This window comes from Pinus tabuliformis, chromosome 3_2 (genome assembly GCF_031772625.1).
Source record: "Pinus tabuliformis cultivar Carrire ecotype Pingquan chromosome 3_2, CPIR1, whole genome shotgun sequence".
Classification (NCBI taxonomy): Eukaryota; Viridiplantae; Streptophyta; class Pinopsida; order Pinales; family Pinaceae; genus Pinus; species Pinus tabuliformis.
Genome location: NC_142302.1, coordinates 715,177,646 through 715,190,793, shown reverse-complemented (window position 1 = coordinate 715,190,793; position 13,148 = coordinate 715,177,646).

Below are 13,148 nucleotides of genomic sequence, written 5' to 3'. Positions count from 1 at the left end.
GTAATACCAGAAATCTAAACCCAGAACTCTACAGCAATAGATAAAAGACAGCCAACAAATGTTTCAAGACAGGTCCGCAACTTCACCGATATAAACCTGCGGATATCCGCAGTCTTTCTGTGCCTGAACTGCGCAGATCTGCACCGTATCCTTCTGTTGCTCTGCGTACCACCGCACTTTCTCCTTCTGATGAACTGCGTACCTAAACTCAGATACGCACTGCACTGTCTATCAGACCGTGTACCTTCGCACTGTTCCTTCTGCGCCTCTGCGTTTCTCCGCACCATGCTTTCTCCTGTGCTACGTACCTCGCACTGCGCCTTCTGTTGCGTTGCGTACCCCCGCACTGCGTCTTCTCCTTCTCTGCGTACCCCCGCACTTTCGTCGTGGATCGCCTGCAAACCTCTGATTAGGGCCAAAGTAACAGTCCTCCAATATGCCACAGTCAGCCAGATCCACAGATCTAATCATGTGCCCAAGAGATCACGACTTATCAATAGATTCGCCTTAAGTTTCCTCCTTGACTTAGATCTAGCTTTTAAAACCAATCACCCAAACTTTCAGATCTTAAGATATTCAAATTTCACAAGTGACTAGCCAAGTGATCTCTTTTCATTTTTTATAGGCAAGCCCTTATTCAAACCATGGGACAAAACCATCGAAAACCAATACAAGGGATCCAAACAGGGGTTCAAATAATTTAGATCCTAAACCACGGGCCAAAACCATAGGATCATGAATGATGGGCTAAATACCAAGGGCCAAACATAGGAAACCCCACATGAGCGCGCTTCTCTGCATTGGAGTGAGTGAACTGGGGGACCGCACCTTATGAACGGATAACCTGTGGGTATGTCCGCACTTCCTGGATGGCGAACCTGCGGGTCCACACCTTTTGAATGATGCACCTGCAAACCTCTTATTTTCCATCATTTTGAGAGCCTGAACAGAATTTTTCCACTTGAGTGAGTTTCCATCAAGTACAACACCTGTACCATAGAGCCAAACCAGAATCATAATGCCAACAATCTCCCCCTTTGGACTTGATGGCAACCTCAAGATCCTCAACGTCTTTCTCCCCCTTTGACATCAAGGGCAAAGGGTTATGCTCCCCCTGAGAACATGCTCCTCCTGACTATAAACCAGATTTGCAAAAGGAAAGAAATTTCTTCAAGAAGAACCATAATCCACCAAACACCATAATTGACCATGAAAGAGATAGAGACACATTGCAGCACTATTCAGATCAGCATCCATGATCTCCTTCTGTACATCCTCCAAGATCTGCTACCATAATGCCAACAATGCTACCATAATGCCAATAGTGCATTATATGCTCCCCCTAAACCTGTGCCATTCCATCTTCGACCAATCCGCAACCCAACAAATGTACGCGTATACCCCATATGAAACTTGCGTACGCCCAAAAATCTCTGAAACAGATGAGATTCAACAACAAGGTGATCCATCAACAGCCCCCAGCTTTTGCCTGAGGTATTCAAAGGTCTCCCTGGGCAATGGTTTGGTGAGTATATCAGCAACTTGTTCCTTAGAAGGAACATACTCCAATTTGACCTTTTGTTCAAGCACTTGTTCCCTGAGAAAGTGATACTTGATCGGTATGTGCTTTGTCTTTGAATGCATGACTGGGTTCTTTGAAATGCTGATTGCACTTGTATTATCACATAAGATGGAAATAGGTGGAGTACAAGTAATTTGAAAATCCTGCAAGGTCTGCATCATCCAAAGGAGTTGAGTACAACAAGATGCAATAGCCACATATTCTGCTTCAGTTGTAGATAAAGAAATCGAACTCTGTTTCTTGCTGAACCAAGATACTAATCTGGAACCCATAAAGAATGCACCACCACTTGTGCTCTTCCTGTCATCCACGCTTCCGGCCCAATCTGCATCTGTATAAGCATGAAGTGTGAGATCTGTATCTCTAGGATACCATAAGCCATAGTTTTGAGTTCCTTGAAGGTACTTGAAAATTATCTTAACTGCCTGAAGATGAGTTTCCTTTGGATTTTCCTGAAATCTTCCAACTATTCCCACTACATGCATGATGTCTGGTCGGGTACCTGTTAAATAAAGTAGACTTTCAATCATAGATCTGTAGGTTGGTTGATGCACTGCTGCTGATTCATCATTTTAACTGAGGCTACATCCTATGACCATGGGGGTACATACTGGTTTTGCATCTTCCATGCCATATTTCTTCAAAATCTGCTTGAGATACTTGGTTTGAGACAAGAAGATTCCACCTTCATTTTGTTGGATTTGCAATCCAAGAAAATATGTCAGTTCTCCAAGCAAAGACATTTCGAATTCTTTCTGCATCACCAAGGCAAAGCTTTGACTCATAGCTTCTTCATTGCTGCCAAAGATAATATCATCTACATACACAACAAGTATTAGTAATTTGTCATTTTCAATTTTTATGTAAAGATTGCTATCTGTTGATCCCTTTGTAAAACCTTGTTGATGAATATATTTGTCCAAACGGTAGTACCAAGCCCTTGGAGCCTGTTTAAGACCATAGAGAGCCTTCTTTAGTTTGCATACAAGATTTGGATCATTCCCAAGGATGAAACCATCTGGTTGCTCAATGTACACTTCTTCTTCTGAGTCCCCATTCAGAAAGGTTGATTTCATGTCCATTTGAAAAACTTTGAACTTCTGAAAGCTTGAGAGAGCAAGGAACATTCGGATGGCCTCAAGTCTAGCAACGAGAGCAAAAGTTTCTTAGAAGTCTATTCCTTCTTGTTGAGCATACCCTTTACACACAAGTCTGGCCTTGTTTCTAATTACTTCTCCATTTTCATTCAACTTATTTTTGAAGATCCATTTTGTCCCTATGACATTCTTATCTTTTGGTCTAGGAACCAACTCCCAAGTGTTGTTCTTTTCGATCTGCTCAAGTTCTTCATCCATCGCTTTGACCCAGCATTCATCTTTGCATGCCTCTCTTACATTTTGTGGTTCAGTGGAGGATAGCAATGCCAAATAGCTTGAGGCTTCTGCAATTGTTCTTCTTATTTGTACACCTGCTTCTTTCTGCCCCAAAATTTGAGATTTTGGATGATTCTTTTGAACGTACCTGGATGGAGTCTTCTCTTCTATCCTTATTTGCTCCTCAGGTGCCTCTTGAGGTTCTTCTTCATCATTTCTCTGATTTGGAGAGTAGTCTTCATCCTCTTTGATAATTTCATGATTTACTTGCCTAGGGATGTATCCTTTTTCATCAACCACTACATCAATGCTGTCAACAATTCTTCCAAGTCTTTTATTGTAACACTTATATGCTTTGCTGGGGGGAGAATAACCAAGGAGAATGCCTTCATCTACTCTAGGTTCAAGTTTTCCAAGCTGTTCATCAGTGTTCTTGATATAGCATTTGCTCCCAAAAATTTTGAAATGCTTTACCAAAGGAGTCTCACCATACCAGAGCTCATGAGGAGTTTGAGTGTTGTTCACTCAGACATTTGTTTTGTTGAGAATAACAACTGCAGCAAATGCAGCTTCACCCCAGAAGGTTGTGGGAGTCCCAGACTCATCAAGCATAGCACGAGCCATTTGTTGGACCGTTCTGTTCATCCTTTCCACCACTCCATTTTGCTGAGGAGTCCTAGCTATAGAGAATTCCCTTCTTATTCCATGTTCCTCACAGAAATCAAAAAATTCATTTGAGGTGAACTCCCCACCTCTGTCGGACCTGAGGCACTTAATTTTGTGATCTGATTCGTTTTCAGCCAAGGCTTTGAAAGATTTGAATTTTTCGAATGCTTCATCCTTGTGTTTCATAAGTCCCAACCAAACAATCTTGGAGAAGTCGTCAATGAATAATATAAAGTATTCTTCTCCTCGAGGTGACCTTGTCCTAAATGGACCACATACATCTGTATGGACTAGTTCAAGAGGCCTGCTGGCTGATCCTTCCTTCTCAGGGAAGTTAGTTCTGGTTTGCTTACCAAACTGACATGATTTACATATGGTGTTGTCTGGAATTTTGATATCTGGAAGACCACAAACTGCCTGGTATTTGCAGTCTTTCCTTATTTGTGAAAAGCTTAGATGCCCCAACCTCCGGTGCCATAACCAATGTTCATCATCCTTGCTCAAATAGCATTGTTGTTGTCCTTCTTCAAATATGTATATATTATTTGGAGTTCTTCTGCCTTTGATCACTGTTTTTCCTGTATCAAGATCACAAACGCTACATCCATTTGATCGAAATATTACCTCGGTTCCTTGATCGCACATCTGACTGACACTCAGTAGATTATGCTTCAAGCCATCAACATACAAAACATTTCCAGCTTTGACCTTTTCTTTCAACTGAGCAGTGCCTTTTCCTTTTATGGCTGCAGGGGTATCATTTCCAAAAGAAACTTTCTTACCCTTTTCTAAAGCAGTATATGATTCAAGTTTTTCTTTATCACCTGTCATATGCTTCGAACATCCGTTGTTGATGTACAATAGATTTTCTTGTCCTTCTGCATAAAAAGCTATCCCACATCTTTCTGGTTTTGGTTCCTTTATTCTCCATGTTCGGGTGCTTGAGGCTTGTTCCTTTGTTTGCCGAAACCTGCTCCTGCATTCAGAATCTTCATGACCGAAGTTATTACAAATAGAAAACTCAATTTCATTTTCAACGGCCGAAAAGTTGTTATAGGTCCTTTTCATAATCCCGGTCATACTTCTTTGTTTTTGAGCTTCTCTAGTCATGATTTTCTTATAGGCAACACATTGAGCTTCTTTGTGACCAAAATTATGGCAAGAGAAACATTGGCCATTGAATAAACTTCTGCAATTATCAAATCTACCAGCCAAATGATTGTAATTTCTATTGTCATCCATTCTTGAAGCAAATTGAGAAGTTTTTACCTGTGGCTGGTTGTAGCTTTTGTTCACCCTTAAGATGGATTGCCCCTGGTTTACTTGGTAGTCTTTGTTTGTTCTTGATGTAATTCGTCCCTGCTTTACCTGATGATCTCCATTGGGCTTTTGCTCATTCCTCCTTGCTGCATCAAGATAACTCTTTGAGGTGGATGCTTGAGATGTTTCTCCATTATAACCCAGACCTGTCTTAATTAGAGGAGAATGCTATACATTGATAATCTCATCTAGAGTTTCAGATCCTTTAACAAACTTAAGATTAAGAACCTTTGTTTTCTCAATTTCTTTTCTAAGGACAACAATTTCACATTCTAACTTCTCAAGAGATTTTTGTTTTTCATCAAGTTGAAATTGCAGAGTATAAATGATCACATTCTTTTCTTCTAAACATGTCTTGAGTCTAGAAATCTCTTCATAAAAGTCATCCACATCTATAGCATCCATGTAATCATCATCTTCAAAAGCCATTAAGAGTTTATAATCATTACCTCGTTCATCTTCGTCACTATTTGATAGGCCATCATTGTCTTCATGAGTGTAGTAACTTTTCTTAGTTGCATTCTGTTTCTTGTTCCATCTAACAGGTTCCTTCCCTTTGTCAATCTTATCCTTGTGAGGACATTTGGTAGCATAGTGACCGACTCTTCCACAAGTAAAGCATTTGAAAGGTAACTTACCTCGGAACCGTCCAGTACCCCGTTGAAGATTTATGACAAAATTTGATTCTTCTTCTTCTTCTGACATGTGTCCTGACTCATAGTACTCGCCTTTGCCTGAAGCCTTGAAGGTAGCTTCTCTCCTATCTGATGGACCTCCTTTCCTCATTTCATAAGCAATTAGAATTTCCTGCAGCTGTGACATTTTAAGGCTTTGTAGATTCTCTTTTTCTTCTATAGTAGAAACTTTAGATTCAAACCTAGGGGACAAAGATCTTAGAACTTTTTCAACCACAACAGCCTCTTTTATTTCTTCACCCAAATTTTTCATACAATTAACAATCTCATCTACACGAAGAAAATAGTTAGCCACACTTTCATCATTATACATCCTAAGATTTTCATACTGAATCCTGAAGGTTTGAAGTTTTGCTCGTTTTACCTGATCATCTCCTTCATAGCTCAGAACAATCTTGTCCCATATCTCTTTTGCAGATTTAAACTGCATTACCTTGACAAATTCTGATTGAGATAGGCATCCTAATAGAGTATTGACCACCTTTGCATTTGTTTCATATTTCTTCTTCTCAGCCGGATCTGTAGGACTTGCAGATGGAAAAGTATACCCTGTATCTATGATATCCCAGACTTCTGTACCAAGAGATTGAAGATAGGCAGTAACTCTTACCTTCCAATAAACGAAGTTTGTCCCATCAAAAATCGGTGGCCTGATTGATGCTTCCCTCTCGTAGTTTCTCATGATGCAGGATCTTTCTTCAAGCGATCAAGCTTCTTCTGAAGAACCTGCTCTGATACCAATTGTTGGAAATAATACTGAGAGGGGGGGTGAATCAGTATTATCAAATTCTTTTCAATATGCCTTCCAGATTTATACTTTAATTTATTCTTCAGATATTGATCATATAATAATGAACAAGAACAAGAAAAATAGATAAGCACACCAAAGAACACAAGATATAAGGTGGAAACCCAATGTGGGTGAAAACCACCTGCTGCAATATTTCTCTATCTTCTTTCAATTAGAAACTTCTTTTACAAGGATTTTGTACTGGTGCAGTCCTTTACCAGTACGCAGGCTGCAACCTGCAGAGAGCTACAATGCTCTCTCATTTTCCAGTCTCTCCTGGAAGGGAGCTACAACCCCCTTTTCTCTTCTACTTCTTTAAGGACCATGTTTCATTAATTTTCAGACTGGATCCAAGAAGATCAAATAATCATCAAGTACATGCAAATCACCCAATCTCCTTATACAATCAACCAATGAATCACCCAACTTCTCAGAATGCTGTAAACAGAAAAGTAATACCGGAAATCTAAACCCAGAACTCTACAGCAATAGATAAAAGACAGCCAACAAATGTTTCAAGACAGGTCCGCAACTTCACCGATATAAACCTGCGGATATCCGCAGTCTTTCTGCGCCTGAACTACGCAGATCCACACCGTATCCTTCTATTGCTCTGCGTACCACCGCACTTTCTCCTTTTGATGAACTGCGTACCTCAACTCAGATACGCACTACACTGTCTGTCAGACTGCGTACCTCCACACTGTTCCTTCTGTGCCTCTGCGTATCTCTGCACCGTGCTTTCTCCTGTGCTGCGTACCTCGCACTGCGCCTTCTGTTGCGCTGCGCACCCCGCACTGCGTCTTCTCCCGCACTGCGTACCCCCGCACTTTTGCCGTGGATCGCCTGCGAACCTCTGATTAGGGCCAAAGTAACAGTCCTCCAATGTGCCACAGTCAGCAAGATCCACAAATCTAATCATGCACCCGAGAGATCACGACTTATCAATAGATTCACCTTAAATTTCCTCCTTGACTTAGATCTAGATTTTAAAACCAATCACCCAAACTTTCATATCTTAAGATATTCAAATTTCACAAGTGACTAGCCAAGTGATCTCTTTTCCTTTTTTATAGGCAAGCCCTTATTCAAACCATGGGACAAAACCATTGAAAACCAATACAAGGGATCCAAACAGGGGTTCAAATAATTTAGATCCTGAACCACGGGCCAAAACCATATGATCATGAACGATGGGCTAAATACCAAGGGCCAAACATAGGAAACCCCACATGAGCGCGCTTCTCTGCATTGGAGTGAGTGAACTGGGGGACCGCACCTTATGAACCGATAACCTGCAGGTATGTCCGCACTTCCTGGACGGCGAACCTGCGGGTCCGCACCTTTTGAACGATGCACCTGCGAACCTCTTATTTTCCATCATTTTGAGAGCCTGAACAGAATTTTGCCACTTGAGTGAGTTGCCATCAAGTACAACACCTGTACCATAGAGCCAAACCAGAATCATAATGCCAACATGCTTTGTTTGGCAAACTTGCTCCTGGTATTACATCAATATGATGACTAATACTCCTGATTGGTGGCAATGCATTTGGCAACTCATCCACAATAATATCAGCAAAATCATTTAACAAAGTTTTGATTTCTTCTGGTAAATCATCTAAGTTTGCGGAGGTTAAAACTACCTTAGGTTTCCCTACGAAAACAAAATGCATTTCTTCACCTTTTCCTACCTCTTGCAACAACTCCTTTCCACCCATCAACATAACACTGTTTTCGGGTGCTCCTTTATCAACATCATCCTTCAATGGCAGTAGTGTATGTTTATTTCCATTCTTCTCTGGAGTTGATCTAGGTGGCTCCAAAGACACACACAGGACAAGGAGGACTTAGGAAAGCTCAAAAATCAAAGTGTTTGGATTATGCTCAAACTAGGACCAAAGCATAGATCTTGTCGTCTTGATCATGGTGGTGCAAACGGTTTGTCGATCCGAGTTCGGATGTGAAAGTTAGAAGCAGTCAAAGTTAGGTTGACTTTCTGATGACTGGGCAGGCTTAAGGAGGCCACAATTTGGACTTTTTTCGGTCACCGGATTCCGACAAACTTGGGCCAGATTTCGAGTGAAATTATGGGGTCATTATTTTGACTCCTATGGCTTAAAAAAACGAATTTTAAAAATGTGCATTTGTTATTATTAAAACAAAAAAATATATAAATAAAGGGGGTGGGGGCCACCAACCCCACCACCCCCAAACCTTTGCACCATAACCGTTACATGTTATATGGGGTGGGCATGGGCCACCTCCAGTGGACCCGGCCCACACCTCGAAACCATTGAATGCGTGCCATATCACATATAATACGGGACTGGTGAGGGTCGAACCCGCCCGGCCCACATGGTCGACCCCCAAGCGGGCACCCCCAAAAACATTAATATGTACCAACGACCCGGCAAAACGGTGGTCCATCAACTTTAACATGCCACCCTCATTTGAGATATGGTTACGGGAGTCACCGCCTAATGTGGACCCAACCCCCCCATTCAAACACATTTTTGGGTTAAAAAAAAAAACAAACAACTATAATGAGAGGGGCGCGGTTGACCACTCGACCCCTCCTCAACGGTTTTCTAAATTTACCATTATGTCGTAACCGAACTCCTTGGTTAATCTGCCTTGGAAAAATATTTAACCCTCATTTGCTTGGATTTCGAGATAAATGGAGGAACCAGGAGCAGGCACAAATTTCGAGACAGGAGGACACTGTGCACGTAGTTCGAGGCATCGTATTACAAGACGGGTGAAATTTCATGTTGTCATATTTTGACAAATTTTATATGGATTCAGCACTTCTCGTCACCATGAACGCAATGGCATTGTCCATGTCTCCATCAAAGTTTTGCATTTTTCGGCCATTTTCAGGATGAAGGTGGAACCATGATTGCTGCAAAAACACGGAGCAGAACCATGAGCCTTGAAATTTCCCTGAGGAGGTAATTTTTGTCCATGTCGGAATATAATCAAGTTTATACTCATTTTTCATGGTTTTCCACAGGGATCACAATGGAAAGGTCAGATTCGCGCTTTGAGTTGTAGATTTCCAGTCCACCCATGGAGCATAATCTTTGAGGAATCTAGGGGGAATCTAAAAGATTCCTTGAGCCCAAGATTCTCAACTTCTCAGAATTCAAAAATTCGACAGTCGATTTTGCACTATTCGACATCACAAATCTGATGGTGCATTCAGATTTCTCATTCTCTCATTCTCTTCTTCAACCACTTTTCTAAGTGGAATGCAGGTGTCAGCGTTCATGTGCGAGCAACCATTTCCATGCGATTGATGCCATGAGATCGATGGTCCGAGCAGCTTCAGCAGTTTGACATATGGTTCTTTAGATGGCCCTTGGTTGTGAGGTATATGTTGTGTTCATGTACTTCTTCTTTATGCATTGTGCTACACGGGTCCTTGCTTGATGTTGATGTGGGATCCTATTTCTTACTCATTTTTATGATTCCTACTTGATGTGACGTGGAATTGCCTATGTGATGTACTTGTTGTCATGATTCATCATGTTGTGTTTTGAGATCCCTTTATTGTATGTTGATGGGATACTCATGTGTCACCATGCATGTTTGCTTTGAGATCCTTTTTATGCCATGTTGGCGGGATGCTCATCGTGCATGAGTTTTGTGTCATACTGATAGGAGTCTTTTGATTGAGAGTTCCAGTAGTGGAACATCTCTTAGAGCCACTCCTGTGTGAGGGAATTTTCCTTGTATGATTGCGACATCATCTCTTGTGTACATCATCACTATTGGCAGCACTTAATGCAATGGACTACACCATCTTAACACTAGGGCTCGGAGATGTAGTCCCTCCTGGATGAACTTCGTTATCAATGGCTTATGTTTTCATGTGTTGATGATTGTCTTGTTCCTCTTCTTTACAGCATGCAGATGTATTCATTTATGTTCTTCTAAAATGAAATTTAACATGTCACGAAAGTAAAAGGTCTTGGAAGGGTCCTTCATCAAACTCGGACCTGGATCAAGTGGTATTAGAGCAGTCTTTGCGTTGATGTGAATTGCAGCATGAACAATGGAACGTGCAGCGATAGAGGATGAAAAAGCGATGTACAAGACCATGCTACAAATTTCCAAAAGGGTGGAAATCATGTATGAAACTATATAGAAAGAGGCAGAGGAAAAGGAGCGATTGCAGCATCAGTTACAAGCCACGGAAGAGGCCCTGGAAGAACTGAAGCACAACAAGCAGAATCTTCAAACAAAGAACGTTGAGTTGAAGATGCTTCTAAATGAAGAGAAATAGGAAAAACAAATTTTTCTATGACAGCTACAAGCAAAGGATGAGGCCTTGGAAAAGCTGCAGCGAGACCCACGTGGAGTAAAAAGTAGTTTTCCATCTTCATGCATGTTTCCTGATGATGATTTCGGTGTTTTTGAAAATCATACCACAGGAATTGGCTCCAAACTGTTGAAGAAAATGGGGTATGAAGGGAAAGGCTTGGGCGTTAATGGCCAATGCATTGTCTATCCCATCAAAGTAGAAGAGTTACTTCGTCAGGCAGGACTTGGGTATGTCGGAAAGGAAGTTGGGGAATCTGCCACAATAGTTAGCGAACCACCAACAACGGATGATGAGAAACCCTCATCAATTCTTTCCAAATCGCAATAGGAGGTAAAAGATGTTGATTTCCTTTTGGTTTCATCTTCACATAGTATGAGTTCTGTTGGAGATTTGGAGATCCCAATTGCATGGAAAAACATGAGGCTCCTTACAAGGATGAAGCACGAGGAGAAAGAAGAACTTGGTGTTAATAACCAATGCATAACTCAAGCTTTGGAGGTTGTGCACGAACATCGATTTGCAGGCTTGAGATACACTAAAGGAGAGTGCTCGAAGGTGTCAGAGTTGTCCGAGACATCATTGAAATTGTCGAGGAAAGAGAATGATGGGAACACATCCCCATCATCCCACGATAGTTCCCATTATAGGGAGAGAGCTGAGGCAAGCTCTCATCTCCATACTGACATCAGAGACAACAAGGGAAGGTATAACCACTTTTGATCTCCGAATGTTAATTTTGATTATGATCATGTTGATAATAATGAACGTAAAACATGGCATCAAAAAACATGCACCTTTTGTGGATTACATAACCATACATTTTCTAAGTGTTGTAAAAGCATGGCAACACACAAAAGGATGAGGTGTGAAAGACCCTCTCAAAAACATGAAAAGAAACAGGTTAAGTAGATATGGAGGAAGACAACGTACTACAGTCATTGCGATAGAAGTGGCCATCAAAGAGCCACTGGTTGGATGCTCCATCCAGAGTAGCGCCTTAAAGACAAAACGTCGGTGCATGAACCACGTGAAACAATTGTTTGACAAACCAAGTCACCACAAGGAGGCGACCCATTCACATTGATAAGTGTAAAATGGTTTCTAGACATGTTGTCATTTCATGGTCGTTCTTTTGTAAATCATTTGTTGCATTTAATATGTAAAAGTGATGATGTGTTTTCCATCACTTGTTCAACAACAATGATGTTTGGTTGTATTTTGAGTCGCATTTTACACTCTTAAAGTGATGTTCTGTTTCCATTACTTGTCAAAACAATAGTGTTTGGCCTTATCTTTGTAAATCATGTGTTGCAGTGATGATGTGTTTTCCATCACTTGTTGAAGCAACAATGATATGTTGGTCATGTTTTCGTAGTTGGGGAATTGCGTCCATCTTGTTGTAAAATTGACCACCGAGTATGCGTTATAAGCTCATGGCAAGTGTGGGACGTTTGGGTCATTAGTTGGTCATGAAAGTGAAGCATGTAATTTGTGAAACAATGTACTATAGGTTGTGTCGACTCATCGCTTAAGGCTCTGAAGAACAAAGGTGAAGGAGATGGAAGCGAGACCTTTCAAGACGCTTGTGATGTAGACAAGGTACAAAGAAGTTGTAGATTATTTTTCATGCTTTTGGAGGACCAAAAGCTCCTCAGTAGGGAGGATTGATCTAGGTGGCTCCAAAGACACACACAGGACAAGGAGGACTCAGGAAAGCTCAAAAATCAAAGTGTTTGGATTATGCTCAAACTAGGACCAAAGCGTAGATCTCATCATCCTGATTGTTGTGGTGTGAACAGTTCATCAATCTGAGTCCGGATTAGAAAGTTAGAAGCAGTCAAAGCTGGGTTGACTTTTTGATGACTGGGCAGGCTTAAGGAGGCCACAATTTGGACTTTTTCCGGTCATCGAATTCCGGCCAACCTGGGCTGGATTTTAGGCAAAATTGTGGGGTCGTTAATTTGACTCCTACAGCTTAAAAAAACAAATTTTAAAAATGTGCATTTGTTATTATTAAAACAAAAAAAATATAAATAAAGGGGGTGGGAGCTACCAACCCCATCAACTCCCCCAACCTACGCACCATAACCATTACATGTTATATGGGGTGGCAATGGGCCACCTCAAGTGGACCTGGCCCACACCCTGAAACCATTGAATGTGCGTCATATCACATATAATACAGGACCGGCGGGGGTAGAACCCGCCCAGCCCACGTGGCCGGCTCCCAAGCGGGCGGCCCCAAAAACATTAATATGTACCAATGACCTGGCAAAATGGTGGTCCATAAACTTTAACACGCCACCCTCATTTGAGATATGGTTATGGGAGTTTTGGGGGCGGGCCGCCCAATGCGGACCCGACCCCCCCATTCAAACACATTTTTTGGTTT